This window comes from Oreochromis aureus, linkage group 13 (assembly GCF_013358895.1).
Source record: "Oreochromis aureus strain Israel breed Guangdong linkage group 13, ZZ_aureus, whole genome shotgun sequence".
Taxonomy (NCBI): Eukaryota; Metazoa; Chordata; class Actinopteri; order Cichliformes; family Cichlidae; genus Oreochromis; species Oreochromis aureus.
Genome location: NC_052954.1, coordinates 17115765 through 17131559, shown reverse-complemented (window position 1 = coordinate 17131559; position 15795 = coordinate 17115765). Strand labels below are relative to the sequence as shown.

At 37.4% G+C, this 15795-nt stretch overlaps 1 protein-coding gene and 1 long non-coding RNA gene across 2 annotated transcripts in view; one reads left to right on the top strand and one right to left on the bottom strand.

Annotated features, from left to right (window-relative positions):
- LOC116335146 (canalicular multispecific organic anion transporter 1-like) overlaps positions 1–15795 on the bottom strand; it is a 146562-nt gene that overhangs the window by 108486 nt on the left and 22281 nt on the right. The window lies entirely within an intron of this gene.
- On the top strand, positions 4661–5104 carry LOC120443249. Its single transcript, XR_005615279.1, has 3 exons — positions 4661–4725; positions 4842–4945; positions 5045–5104. It is a non-coding gene; the product is annotated as an uncharacterized LOC120443249 (long non-coding RNA).

The following is a 15795-nucleotide window of genomic DNA, read 5'->3' as shown; positions in this document are numbered from 1 at the left end:
AGGTAGAAACAGCAAAGAACAAGCTCAGACCACTGAACCAGCTACTGAATGAACCTGAAACTGCTTCCATGAGTTTAGAGCAGCTCTTGGCAAGATGCAAGTTGGCGCATGCAGAATATGAGCGATACCTGAATAAAATGAACACAAGGAGTACGATCATACTAAAGCGTGATCCAAAAGACTCTTGGATAAACAGCTATAATCCACATCTGCTTGAAGCCTGGAACAGTAATATCGACATAAGCTTTGTTCTAGATGCTTTCGGCGCAGCAAATTATTTAATGAAATATATATCAAAAAAGAGGCGGGCTATCTGAGTACCTGAAAACTGTCATTGAGAACTCCCATAAGGACAGTGTAAATGAGTGCGATGAAATGAGAGCCGTCATGCAGGCATATTCAAAGAAGCGAGAGATCAGTGCGCGGGGTGTGTTGCTCGTGCATGTGGTCTTCACATGAAGCAATGTTCACGTGCTGTAATATTCATACCAACTGATGATAATCCAGTGAAAATGAGTCGTCCCCTGTCAGTTCTGGACAACACAACACCTGAGTCTTCCAATGTTTGGATGACATCTTTGAATGACAAATACAAAGCCAGACCTGAAACTCCAGAGTATGAGGAGATGTGCATGGCAGACTTTGCTGCTACTTGCAGGATTGTCTATGGCCAACAGACAAAAGGTAAAGATGTTTTGCCCCTTCTCAATGAGATGGGATTTGTGCAAAGGCGCAAAAATGATAAGCCTGCTGTCATCAGATTTCACCGCTGCTCACAAGAAAAACATCCAGAGCAATATTACGGAAGACTGCTTAAACTGTACCTTCCTCATCGTTCAGACCATGAACTGAAAACACCATCTTTGCCAACCTATCAGGCTTTCTATGGTGCTGGCTGTGTACAGCTACCAGGTACTGACCATCTTGAATACGTGCAACACATTGTCAAAAGAAACAGAGAAAAATATGAGAAAAACAGTGAGGAGATCGAGGCGCTGTTGAGGAATATGAGCAGAACAGAGGTGTGACTGACGAATGGTGTAATCTGGCACCTGAATCAGATCTCGTAAGGTTGCCACTTGTTGAACAAGAAAGAGAGCAAGACAATGAAAATGAACAGGAAGATGTGCCCGACTACAGCCGTCAGGCTGATGCTTCAACAGAAGTCAGAGCCATCAGGGAACCCCTGCTATTGATCCCACATTGTTCGTCAGATGTTTCAGAATCTGAATAAGAAGCAAGCCTGCATATTTTATGCAGTTAGAGACTGGTGCATTAAAAGAGTCTGTGCTCTGAATGTGGAGCAGTTTTTCTTTTATATTAATGGTGGTGCTGGAACAGGAAAATCACATCTTATCAAATGCATCTACTCAGAAGCATCTAAGATACTGAGCAAAGTGCCCAGATATGCCTAGGCGACGTTGATATATCAAAACCCACTGTCCTGTTAACTGCTTTCACTGGGACTGCAGCATTTAACATTTCTGGAACAACACTGCATTCTCTTCTCAAGCTCCTAGAAGCTTAAAACCTCCCATTCAGGGACTTGGCAATCAGCTGGATGAAGTCAGATCAGAACTTTTGAATGCTGAAATAATCGTCATTGACGAAGTGTCTATGGTGTCAAGACATCTCTTTGCATATGTAGATGCAAGACTCAAACAGATCAAAGGGACTCGGAGACCCTTTGGAGGCATGTCAGTCATTGCTGTTGGAGACTTCTATCAGCTACCCCAGTGCGACAGTCTAAACCTCTCTGTGTGCACGACCCGTCCGAGATCGACCTGTGGCGGGAGCATTTTCAGATGATCACTCTGACTGAGATTATCGTCAGAAAGATGATGTTGTCTTTGCTGAGATGCTGAACAGAATCCGTGTGAAAGGAAAGTTGGATGTGCTTTGCGAAGCAGATAGAAATTTGTTGTCACAGGCCATAACTGAACCAGCCCGTTGTCCGACTGATGCGTTGCACATTTTGCAACTAATAAAGAAGTGGATGCGCACAACTCTGCAACACTGGCTCTGCTCCATACTCATATCATTGACATCCATGCAGACGATTATAGAAAGGATCCTAGAACTGGCAGAATGGCACTACAAGACAGACCATTCAAAGGAGGTAAAACGAGTTACCAGACACACTGAAAGTTGCAGAAGGAGCTCGTGTCATGCTCACCAGAAACATTGACATACAAAATGGTTTGGTTAATGGAGCTTTTGGAAAACTACTTAGAGTAGTTCACTCTGAAAATGACCAACACATCATCAAGCTTGGACTTAAAATGGATAATGAGACATCTGGAAAGAATAACCGCACACCAGCAGACGACATGGTGTACATTGAGAGAGCAGAGGAGAATCTAAAGCAGAAAGGAGTGGTGCGAAGACAGTTCCCAGTGAAGCTGGCCTTTGCATGTACAATACATAAGGTACAGGGTATGACAACCACATCAGCTGTTGTCTCTCTTAAGAGCATTTTTGAGCCCGGCATGGCCTCACGTAGCTGTCAGCAGAGTGGCGTCTCTCAGTGGACTGTATCTTCTTGATATGGAGGAGAAAAAAATATTCACCAACCCAGAAATCACTGCAGCGCTTGAGAACATGAGACAAGCCAACCTTGATGACATGATGCCTCTTCTACAAGTGAGACAAACACTGAGCAGGTCAGACGTTTTCACCATTGTTCATCATAACACAGAGGGACTGCCAGCTCACATTAATGACATCAAGAGTCACCATGAATTGTGTCTAGCAGATGTTTTGTGCCTAACAGAAACACACCTGCGGGGCTCTTTTGTCGCATGAGAGTCTCCACTTGAAAATTACAGTTTGTTCAAACGCAACAGACACCTGTCCTACACAAACTTTCCCCAGATGGCAAACAGAAGTGGTGGTGGAGTTGCTGTTTATGTGAAAAGTGACATTCAAGTGCATGAAAAACAGTACATCCATAATGTAACTGACCTTGAATTTCTGGCTTTAAAGGTTGAAGCACCAGTCAGTGCACTGATTGCAGTTGTGTACAGACCTCCAGACTACACTCTGAGGCCATTCCTGAAAAACCTGGTAAGCCTATTAGACTCATTAGAGATCATGGACTGTCATCCCATCATAGTGTGTGGTGATTTTAATGAGAATGTTTTATCCAGTGCAAACAAACCAATCCTGGAGCTGTTTGAGTCTAGGGGATATGCACAGGTCATCACTACCCCTACCACAGAGAAGAACACACTGCTTGACCTAATTTTCATTTCTCAGCCAGGCGATGTCTCCATTCTGGAGTCATGAAGACCTACTATAGTTACCATGACCCTGTATACTGTGTATTGTCCTGTGATGATTCATGATCTAGATCTTTGACTACAGTAAGTAATTTCTATATTTTGAATGACTTAAGAAAGTAGAGCGATATTTAAAAGTTGACTTAAGAAAAATGCCCTGCATTGCAGTATAATGTTTGAATTTTTACATAAAATACAATTAAATGAATTAAATAATGATATCAGTAAAATATGACAATTTTATTTATTACAGAAAATCTAAAATCAGTAATCTATGAATGTCAGAAAAATCAAATATAGCAGTTTAAAACGAACAGTGTAGGCATATCCTCTCTGCAGCCAGGCTTCAAAATCCTGCCAGGCTGCCCCAGTCTCACTGTGGCTGGGAGGGAGGGAGGGTGGACCAGAGGATTGCCCACACAACAAATAAATGTTCAACAGCTTCTTCATTGTTTCTGAGAGAACAACACAGACTAACGTTTGCTTTTTAAAAAAAAAAAAAAAGAAAAGAAAAAAAAAAAAGAAAAAAAACCTAATTACAGCAATAATGACAGTTAAGCCAGTTTATCTGTGCCTCTATTTTGAAATAATATTTACAAAAATGTTATTGATTTCAGTTTGTTATAATCTTTAAACTTTTTCAAAAGTATATGATTATATTTTTGGACAAATCTTACGATGAAACATACATTTTATGAGCTTTTATCATGTTTCAGCCAGTGCATTTATCAGGGTGGGTCTGGGTTGATAAATGCACTGGCTGATAACTGCACATTCTGGCCAGAAATGTTTCAGCAGTGTTACATATGCACTACATATGTTACACTTGCTTTTTGTTACCAGCTGATACCCTACATTTGTATAGACATTGGATGGTGTGAGGCTGGGGAGTTGAGTGGAGTGGGTGGGTGGGAGTTGAGTGGGCAGGTATGGTGGGAGGTTGTTAGGCTTCTTTCTTTTTTTTTTTTTAAGAGAGACACAGTCCTCCTGTGTCTTCTCCAAGCTTCACATGTACAATCCAACAGTGTGAAGCACATAGCAGCCAGAAACTGTAATGCCACAGATCAGAGAGGCTTCATCATCACCATCTTCGCCCGATGCGATCAGGCGTGAGACTTCACATCTAGAAGTCCTCCTTCTAGCTTGTCCCACAAGCAGTCGGTGAGATTACTCACAACAAAAAGGGTTAATGACATTATTTCCATGAAAACGTATTAATTCTTTGTAAAGTGTTTAAATTGTGTTTTCACTTGACCTTAGGAGTGTTATTTTGAGTGTATTTTAATATCTGTACTCAGGTGTTTCCCTCTGTGATCCATCCCCTTCAGAGCTGAGACACTCAGGACTGAACAGACTGCACAGTTTCTGTGACCGAGCCTCAAAACATCTTCTTTGAAACCACACATGATAGAAGGGCTTTATATTTGCAGCAGCACTACTAAAGGTATTCAGTTTATTACAGGATGTGTTTGTTTCTTAGGACCAGCTCCAAGCGCACACTACCTAACATATACACCTTTCTGTTCATTACAAACCAACTACTCTGGATCATATGGCCAGTTGGCAGGAATGTTGCTGCAGGAAAACATCCCTGGAGATCACCATCATTGCCAGACTGACTGTGCCTCCTCTGTGCAGTGTCAAGATCCTCCCTAAATGAGTGTGTAAGTTAACATTTTCATTATTTTATTCCCTTTGACAAGTATCACCGGTATTTACATTTACAACTACATATGTTCCTGTTTTCTGCTCTTCTTTTAAAGTCCTCAGCTATCCTGCTTCTGTGCTGCTTGCCACACATCAAACACTGGCCGGATGACAGGGAGGATCCACTCTGAAGTCACTGGACATGATGAGGATCATATGGGACTTTATAGTTTCACAGAAACGTTGTGCTCTTTGATTACAGGTTTTAAATGGACATAATGACTGCCTCTCTCTGATCAACAGGCTAAAGGATTGTTTTCATTGTTAGAGCTCTGTACAATGTATGCTTATTTAATATTTCATCACAGAGCAAACCTTTATTTATTTAACATATTTTTATTTTGTTTTACTGTTGAATTAACTGTGGGGATTTTTTTAAGTGGGCACTCAGGATGTCATATGACCAGAAATGTGGTAACTGGAATTCTACAGTATGTTAAAAAAATCTGCTAAGAACAAAACACACACAAAAACCCCAAGAGAACTCAAATTCGTTCCATGTAATCCAATCTAAAACATTTTAAACTGCTGAACAGCAACACAAACAGTGTTAAAGAAACAGTGTTAACAGAATAATTATGATGAGTTTGTACCAAAGTTTCAGGTCACATGGCACACCTAGTGTGTAGTGCGGGGTATCAGCTGGTAAGTATAGGTTTTTCATATTTGTGTCCTTAGAGTTCAGATAGATAAAGCCTTGTGTATAATAATTAGTCATAACCACAACTCAAAGTCAGGGACTAACTAAATCTGTGACTTTGTGTCTGAGCCCAGGTTAAAACACTGTGTTAAAAAGCATTTAGTGGCATGGCTGAACAATGCTGTAAACTAATGATACTTATTTATCCATGTTCACAAAAAGGACTAATGTGTTTATTTGATTATTTTTATGTGTTAAACTGTGTTACCACCTTAGGCTTTCATTTGAGTTTACTCAAAAATCTCTATACAGTTCTCTTTTACCACTGTGTGGACACTGTTTACAATAAAACATAAAAAGAATGAGTAATAAAAGATGTGTAGACAGATCAGTAGATTAAGTAGACCAATAGAAACAGCTGTTCAGCCATGTTCTAAGAAACCAACACAATTTAAAAGGTTCAGGATTGTGGTTTTAAAAGTTGAATTTTCATGTATTTCATATGTTGCTTATTATTTTTATTTGGTTATTTAATTTAGTTATTTTTATTTATTCTCCTGTGAAGTGTTTAACAAAAATAGCTACTTTAATTTCAATTTTATTTGTTTATTATTTGGTAATTTGTTCTTTAAGAATCGAGTCTGTGCCAAAAACTAAAGTTGAACAGACACATGACAGGATCAGATTATTAACACCTTAAAACATTGCAAACGTCTCTTTTAAAATGATTTTTATTCTATTTCGAAAAAAAAAAACATTTGTTGAATTAATTTAAGTCCTTTTCAGAAAGAAGCTGTACAATATGACTTAAGATTTTTATGTTATTTTCTATGACATACAAAACAAATTGATGTACGTAATACCATTAAACATGATATACACATGTGTATATGTCTGAAAAACATTATGCTGTATATTAAAAGCTTGTGTTTTCTCCAGAATGTTTGTTCATCTTTTCAGTTCAATTCAACAAATTTGTTTTACATTTATTTTTATTATTTTTTTATGAATTAGAGATTTATAATACATAATTCCACTCTTTAAGTGATTAGAAGAATATGAACTTTTGTTATTCATTCAGAGGTTTTCTGACTAAATTTTCTTTTGTCATTACTCATCTTTTTCTAATTTATATTTTAAACATGTTCAGCTATTTTCCAACTTCTTCTGTGTGAAAATCAGCTTTCAAAAGTTCTGCACATTTGTTTTCAGGTTAAAGATTCTGTATTTTCCAGCTAATTCAACATTTTTAGCTTAATATTCAGCAATTAATTCATTTCAGTGCATACATTCAGATTCAAGCATTCACACTGCAGTTTCTTCAGAAAATGCACTTTCTAAAATGCACTTTCTAGTTATATATTGTTATTATCTTTATATTATTATTATATTTTATTTATATTCAAATACTTTTTGTACTGTATCTCCTTCAAAACCGTTCAACTTAGAAAAACCATTCAAACACCGTTAGATTCCTCTTCTTTTGGACATGACTGCTTCTACTTTTCTCATTTTTATAACATTTATATTTTTAAAATTATTCAACTTTTTCAACAAAAATTTCCCATGTATTTCAATGGAGAGACCCTTCAAATCCTCATTGAACTTACTCATTTTCAAACTGTATCTACTTCAACATACGTTGACATAGAGCCACCATTCAAACTTTAAAACGAAGACAAGACATTCAACTATTCAACTTGTATTTATCTTTTCAATATCTATTATACTTTTCTTCAGTTCCAGTTTAAGTTTCATGATGTTTTTTCAGCCGTTTCAGAGTTTATAATGGGTGTGTATGGGACGGAATGTTGGGGCTAGAGTGAGACAGCTCAACTGCTAGAGTGAGAGGAGCGAAAAAATTAATCTTAAAATCTTTTTAAAACTGCTGCTGTGTCCACGCAGCGTTTGCTCTACAGGTATGATTTTACCCTCAAAACGTAGCCATCGCTGTCCTCTTTGATCCAATGTGTTTACTATTGTCCTAGGTGTTATGGTTCTTTCATAAATGTCACCAAAGCACAGACTCCTCCTCCAACTCCTCCATACACTCCAATGTTAAAATGGCTCAGAAAGTTCCTTTGAAAATCAGAAGAGCAGGCTGTCTTTACACTGTCACCACGTCCATATAATAAACTCCACAGGCATGAAAACTGAGAATTAGGTAGACTAGACATTGCTGCCGCTCACGGTGAAAGAATTTTGTCAATACGACATGTACTTTTCATTTGGGAAGGATTTGTTTTGGGCTGACTTTTCAGTTCATTTTAAGCAGCAAAAGTGAGGTGCATGTCTGTGTGCGTGTGTATGGAGCCCTGGCTCAGTCACTATAGCAACCAGGCTCACACCTGCCTGCCTAATGAGCTCTCTCTCACTCTGCCAAGATTCATCTTGAACACTTCTCTTTCAACAGCTGCTGTGTCCACAGTGTTTGCTCTACAGCCATCATTTTACCCTCAAAACGAAGCCATCGTTCTTCTCTTTCCAACAGCGTGTCTTTCAAAGCTCAGAGATGTAAACCTTTAAAACTGTGTGGATGCAAGTGGAGGGATCATATTTTAGTCATTCAGTGATTCAAAGAATATGAACTTTTAATATTTATTCAGATGTTTTCTGACTCTAAATGTTTTTTTCTCATTTCTTATGTCTTTCTAATTTACATTTAAAACATTTTCAGCTCTTTTCCAACTTCTTCTCTGTGGATGTCAGCTTTTAGCAGTTCAGCACTTTTGTTTTTAGGTGCAAATTTCTGTATTTTCCATCTCATTCAACATTTTTAACTTAAAATTCAGCAATTAATTCATTTCAGTGCATACATTCAGATTCAAGCATTCACACTGCAGTTTCTTCAGAAAATGCACTTTCTAGTTAGTGTGAATGCTTGTAAAAGCATTCACAGTATTGTTCTTCTAATCTTTATTATTATTATTATTATTATTATGTGATGCTTGTAAAAGCATTCACAGTATTGTTCTTCTAATCTTTATTATTATTATTATTATTATATTTTATTATATATTCCGTGCGTTTTTGTACTGTATCTCCTTCAAAACCGTTCAACTTAGAAAAACCATTCAAACACCATTAGATTCCTCTTCTTTTGGACATGACTGCTTCTATTTTTCTCATTTTTAACATTTATATTTTTAATTTTATTCAACTTTTTCAACAAAAATTTCCCATGTATTTCAATGGGGAGACCCTTCAAATCCTCATTCAACTTACTCATTTTTAAACTGTATCTACTTCAACATACGTTGACATAGAGCCACCATTCAAACTTTAAAACGAAGACAAGACATTCAACTATTCAACTTGTATTTATCTTTTCAATATCTGTTATACTTTTCTTCAGTTCAGTTTAAGTTTCATGATGTTTTTCAGCCGTTTCAGAGTTTATAATGGGTGTGTATGGGACGGAATGTTGGGGCTAGAGTGAGACAGCTCAACTGCTAGAGTGAGAGGAGCAAAAAAATTAATCTTAAAATCTTTTTAAAACTGCTGCTGTGTCCACAGCGTTTGCTCTACAGGTATGATTTTACCCTCAAAACGTAGCCATCGCTGTCCTCTTTCATCCAATGTGTTTACTATTGTCCTAGGTGTTATGGTTCTTTCATAAATGTCACCAAAGCACAGCCTCCTCCCTCCAACTCCTCCATAGACTCCAATGTTAAAATGGCTCAGAAAGTTCCTTTGAAAATCAGAAGAGCAGGCTGTCTTTACACTGTCACCACGTCCATATAATAAACTCCACAGGCATGAAAACTGAGAATTAGGTAGACTAGACATTGCTGCGCTCACGGTGAAAAGAATTTTGTCAATACGACATGTACTTTTCATTTGGGAAGGATTTGTTTCGGGCTGACTTTTCTGTTCATTTTAAGCAGCAAAAGTGAGGTGCATGTCTGTGTGCGTGTGTGTGTGGAGCCCTGGCTCAGTCACTATAGCAACCAGGCTCACACCTGCCTGCCTAACGAGCTCTCTCTCACTCTGCCAAGATTCATCTTGAACACTTCTCTTTCAACTGCTGCTGTGTCCACAGTGTTTGCTCTACAGCCATCATTTTACCCTCAAAATGAAGCCATCGTTCTTCTCTTTCCAACAGCGTGTCTTTCAAAGCTCAGAGATGTAAACCTTTAAAACTGTGTGGATCCAAGTGGAGGGATCACATTTTAGTCATTCAGTGATTCAAAGAATATGAACTTTTAATATTCATTCAGATGTTTTCTGACTCTAAATAGTCTTTTCTCATTACTTAGGTTTTCTAATTTACATTTAAAACATTTTCAGCTCTTTTCCAACTTCTTCTGTGTGGTTGTCAGCTTTTAGCAGTTCAGCACTTTTGTTTTCAGGTGAAAATTTCTGTATTTTTCATCTCATTCAACATTTTTAACTTAAAATTCAGCAATTAATTCATTTCAGTGCATATATTCAGATTCAAGCATTCACACTGCAGTTTCTTCAGAAAATGCACTTTCTAGTTATATTTTATTTTTATATATATCCGTGCGTTTTTTTAGTCTATCTCCTTCAAAACCGTTCAACTTAGAAAAACCATTCAAACACCGTTAGATTCCACTTCTTTAGGACATGACTGCTTCTATTTTTCTCATTTATAACATTTATATTTTTAATTTTATTCAACTTTTTCAACAAAATTTCCCATGTATTTCAATGGGGAGACCCTTCAAATCCTCATTCAACTCACTCCTCTTTAAACTGTATCTACTTCAACATACGTTGACATAGAGCCACCATTCAAACTTTAAAACGAAGACAAGACATTCAACTATTCAACTTGTATTTATCTTTTCAATATCTGTTATACTTTTTCTTCAGTTCCAGTTTAAGTTTCATGATGTTTTTTCAGCCGTTTCAGAGTTTATAATGGGTGTGTATGGGACGGAATGTTGGGGCTAGAGTGAGAAAGCTGAACTGCTAGAGTGAGAGGAGCGAAAAAATTAATCTTAAAATCTTTTTAAAACTGCTGCTGTGTCCACAGCGTTTGATCTACAGGTATGATTTTACCCTCAAAACGTAGCCATCGCTGTCCTCTTTCATCCAATGTGTTTACTATTGTACTAGGTGTTATGGTTCTTTCATAAATGTCACCAAAGCACAGCCTCCTCCCTCCAACTCCTCCATAGACTCCAATGTTAAAGTGGCTCAGAAAGTTCCTTTGAAAATCAGAAGAGCAGGCTGTCTTTACACTGTCACCACATCCATATAATAAACTCCACAGGCATGAAAACTGAGAATTAGGTAGACTAGACATTGCTGCTCGCTCACGGTGAAAAGAATTTTGTCAATACGACATGTACTTTTCATTTGGGAAGGATTTGTTTCGGCCTGACTTTTCTGTTCATTTTAAGCAGCAAAAGTGAGGTGCATGTCTGTGTGCGTGTGTATGGAGCCCTGGCTCAGTCACTATAGCAACCAGGCTCACACCTGCCTGCCTAACGAGCTCTCTCTCACTCTGCCAAGATTCATCTTGAACACTTCTCTTTCAACAGCTGCTGTGTCCACAGTGTTTGCTCTACAGCCATCATTTTACCCTCAAAACGAAGCCATCGTTCTTCTCTTTCCAACAGCGTGTCTTTCAAAGCTCAGATATGTAAAGTTTTAAACTGTGTGGATCCAAGTGGAGGGATCACATTTTAGTCATTCAGTGATTCAAAGAATATGAACTTTTAATATTCATTCAGATGTTTTCTGACTCTAAATAGTCTTTTGTCATTTCTTATGTTTTCTAATTTACATTTAAAACATTTTCAGCTCTTTTCCAACTTCTCTCTGTGGTTGTCAGCTTTTTTAGCAGTTCAGCTTTTTTGTTTTCAGGTACAAATTTCTGTATTTTTCATCTCATTCAACATTTTAACTTAAAATTCAGCAATTAATTCATTTCAGTGCATACATTCAGATTCAAGCATTCACACTGCAGTTTCTTCAGAAAATGCATTTTCTAGTCTTTATTATTATTATTATATATTCCGTACGTTTTTTGTACTGTATCTCCTTCAAAACCGTTCAACTTAGAAAAACCATTCAAACACCGTTAGATTCCTCTTCTTTTGGACATGACTGCTTCTACTTTTCTCATTTTTAACATTTATATTTTTAATTTTATTCAACTTTTTCAACAAAAATTTCCCATGTATTTCAATGGGGAGACCCTTCAAATCCTCATTCAACTTACTCATTTTCAAACTGTATCTACTTCAACATACGTTGACATAGAGCCACCATTCAAACTTTAAAACGAAGACGAGACATTCAACTATTCAAATTGTATTTATCTTTTCAATATCTGTTATACTTTTTCTTCAGTTCCAGTTTAAGTTTCATGATGTTTTTTCACCCGTTTCAGCGTTTATAATGGGTGTGTATGGGACGGAATGTTGGGGCTAGAGTGAGACAGCTGAACTGCTAGAGTGAGAGGAGCGAAAAAATTAATCTTAAAATATTTTTAAAACTGCTGCTGTGTCCACAGCGTTTGCTCTACAGGTATGATTTTACCCTCAAAACGTAGCCATCGCTGTCCTCTTTCATCCAATGTGTTTACTATTGTGCTAGGTGTTATGGTTCTTTCATAAATGTCACCAAAGCACAGCCTCCTCCCTCCAACTCCTCCATAGACTCTAATGTTAAAATGGCTCAGAAGGTTCGTTTGAAAATCAGAAGAGCATGGTGTTTTTACACTGTCACCACGTCCATATAATAAACTCCACAGGCATGAAAACTGAGAATTAGGTAGACTGGACATTGCTGCCGCTCACAGTGAAAGAATTTCGTCAATAGGACCTGTACTTTTCATTTGGGAAGGATTTGTTTGGGCCTGACGTTTCTGTTCATTTTAAGCAGCAAAAGTGAGGTGCATGTCTGTGTGCGTGTGTACTGAGCCATTGGGTGCAGTTACTATAGCAACCAGGCTCACAGCTGCCTGCCTAACGAGCTCTGTCTCTCACTGTGCCAAGATTCATCTTAAACACTTCTCTTTCAACTGCTGCTGTGTCCACAGTGTTTGCTCTACAGCCATCATTTTACCCTCAAAACGAAGCCATCGTTGTTCTCTTTCCAACAGCGTGTCTTTAAAAGCTCAGAGATGTAAACCTTTAAAACTGTGTGGATCCAAGTGGAGGGATTACACTTTAGTCATTCAGTGATTCAAAGAATATGAACTTTTAATATTCATTCAGATGTTTTCTGACTCTAAATTTTCTGTTCTCATTTCTTAGGTTTTCCAAATTTTAATTTAAAAACTTTTCAGCTATTTTCCAACTTCTTCTCTGTGTGAACATCAGCTTTCAAAAGTTCTGCACTTTTGTTTTTAGGTTAAAAACTCTGTATTTTTCATCTCATTCAACATTTTTAACTTAAAATTCAGCAATTAATTCATTTCAGTGCATACATTCAGATTCAAGCATTCACACTGCAGTTTCTTCAGAAAATGCACTTTCTAGTTATTATTATATATTCCGTACGTTTTTGTGCATCTATCTCCTTCAAAACCGTTCAACTTAGAAAAACCATTCAAACACCATTAGATTCCTCTTCTTTTGGACAAGTGTGCTTGTATTTTTCTCATTTATAACATTTATATTTTTAAAATTATTCAACTTTTTCAACAAAAAATTTCCCATGTATTTCAATGGGAGACCCTTCAAATCCTCATTCAACTTACTCATTTTCAAACTGTATCTACTTCAACATACGTTGACATAGAGCCACCATTCAAACTTTAAAACGAAGACAAGGCATTCAACTATTCAACTTGTATTTATCTTTTCAATATCTATTATACTTTTCTTCAGTTCCAGTTTAAGTTTCATGATGATTTTTCAGCCGTTTCAGAGTTTATAATGGGTGTGTATGGGACGGAATGTTGGGGCTAGAGTGAGACAGCTCAACTGCTAGAGTGAGAGGAGTGAAAAAAATTAATCTTAAAATCTTTTTAAAACTGCTGCTGTGTCCGCAGCGTTTGGTCTACAGGTCTGATTTTACCCTCAAAACGTAGCCATCGCTGTCCTCTTTCATCCAATGTGTTTACTATTGTACTAGGTGTTATGGTTCTTTCATAAATGTCACCAAAGCACAGCCTCCTCCTCCAACTCCTCCATAGACTCTAATGTTAAAATGGCTCAGAAGGTTCGTTTGAAAATCAGAAGAGCATGGTGTTTTTACACTGTCACCACGTCCATATAATAAACTCCACAGGCATGAAAACTGAGAATTAGGTAGACTGGACATTGCTGCCGCTCACGGTGAAAGAATTTCGTCAATAGGTCCTGTACTTTTCATTTGGGAGCGATTTGTTTCGGCCTGACTTTTCTGTTCATTTTAAGCAGCAAAAGTGAGGTGCATGTCTGTGTGCGTGTGTACTGAGCCATTGGGTGCAGTTACTATAGCAACCAGGCTCACACCTGCCTGCCTAACGAGCTGTCTCTCACTGTGCCAAGATTCATCTTAAACACTTCTCTTTCAACTGCTGCTGTGTCCACAGTGTTTGCTCTACAGCCATCATTTTACCCTCAAAACGAAGCCATCGTTCTTCTCTTTCCAACAGCATGTCTTTCAAAGCTCAGAGATGTAAACCTTTAAAAGTGTGTGGATCCAAGTGGAGGGATTACACTTTAGTCATTCAGTGATTCAAAGAATATGAACTTTTAATATTCATTCAGGTGTTTTCTGACTCTAAATAGTCTTTTCTCATTACTCAGGTTTTTCTAATTTACATTTAAAACATTTTCAGCTATTTTCCAACTTCTTCTCTGTGCTTGTCAGCTTTTAGCAGTTCAGCACTTTTGTTTTCAGGTGAAAATTTCTGTATTTTTCATCTCATTCAACATTTTTAACTTAAAATTCAGCAATTAATTCTTTTCAGTGCATATATTCAGATTCAAGCATTCACACTGCAGTTTCTTCAGAAAATGCACTTTCTAGTTATTATTATCTATTCCGTACGTTTTTTGTAGTCTATCTCCTTCAAAACCGTTCAACTTAGAAAAACCATTCAAACACCGTTAGATTCCTCTTCTTTTGGACATGACTGCTTCTATTTTTCTCATTTATAACATTTATATTTTTAATTTTATTCAACTTTTTTCAAGAAAAATTTCCCATGTATTTCAATGGAGAGACCCTTCAAATTCTCATTCAACTCACTCCTCTTTAAACTGTATCTACTTCCACATACATTGACGTAGAGCCACCATTCAAACTTTAAAACGAAGACAAGACATTCAACTATTCAACTTGTATTTATCTTTTCAATATCTTTTATACTTTTTCTTCAGTTCCAGTTTAAGTTTCATGATGTTTTTTCAACCGTTTCAGAGTTCATAATGGGTGTGTATGGGACGGAATGTTGCCGCTAGAGTGAGACAGCTCAACTGGTAGAGTGGAAGCAGGTCAAAGATTAATCTTAAAATCTTTTTTTAAAACTGCTGTTGTGTCCGTAGCATTTGCTCTACAGGTATGATTTTAACCTCAAAATGTAGCCATCGCTGTCCCCTTTCATCCAATGTGTTTACTATTGTACTAGGTGTTATGGTTCTTTCATAAATGTCACCAATGCACAGCCTACTTCCTCCAACTCTTCCATAGACTCTAATGTTAAAATGGCTCAGAAGGTTCGTTTGAAAATCAGAAGAGCATGGTGTCTTTCCACTGTCACCACGTCCATATAATAAACTCCACAGGCATGAAAACTGAGAATGCAGTAGACTAGACATTGCTGGTGCTCACGGTGAAAGAATTTTGTCAATACGACCTGTACTTTTCATTTGGGAGCGATTTGTTTCGGGCTGACTTTTCTGTTCATTTTAAGCAGCAAAAGTGAGGTGCATGTCTGTGTGCATGTGTACTGAGCCATTGGGTGCAGTCACTATAGCAACCAGGCTCACACCTGCCTGCTTAACGATCTCAGTCTCTCACTCTGCCAAGGTTAAACCTAAAAATGTCTGTTACATCTAAGCAGTTGTAGTAAGATTAACTTTTTCAATAGGTACAATAAGACAGGTTTTGACAGGGTTTTGCCACAGATTAACAGTGTGTCAGTAGTTAGTATAGGCCAACTGAATAGAGCATTCTCATTGCCCTGTTAAATTCAAGTTGATTGTGTATTGGTGGACTTGTCTTCTCCACAGAGGTTTTTCAGATCTGGGCGGT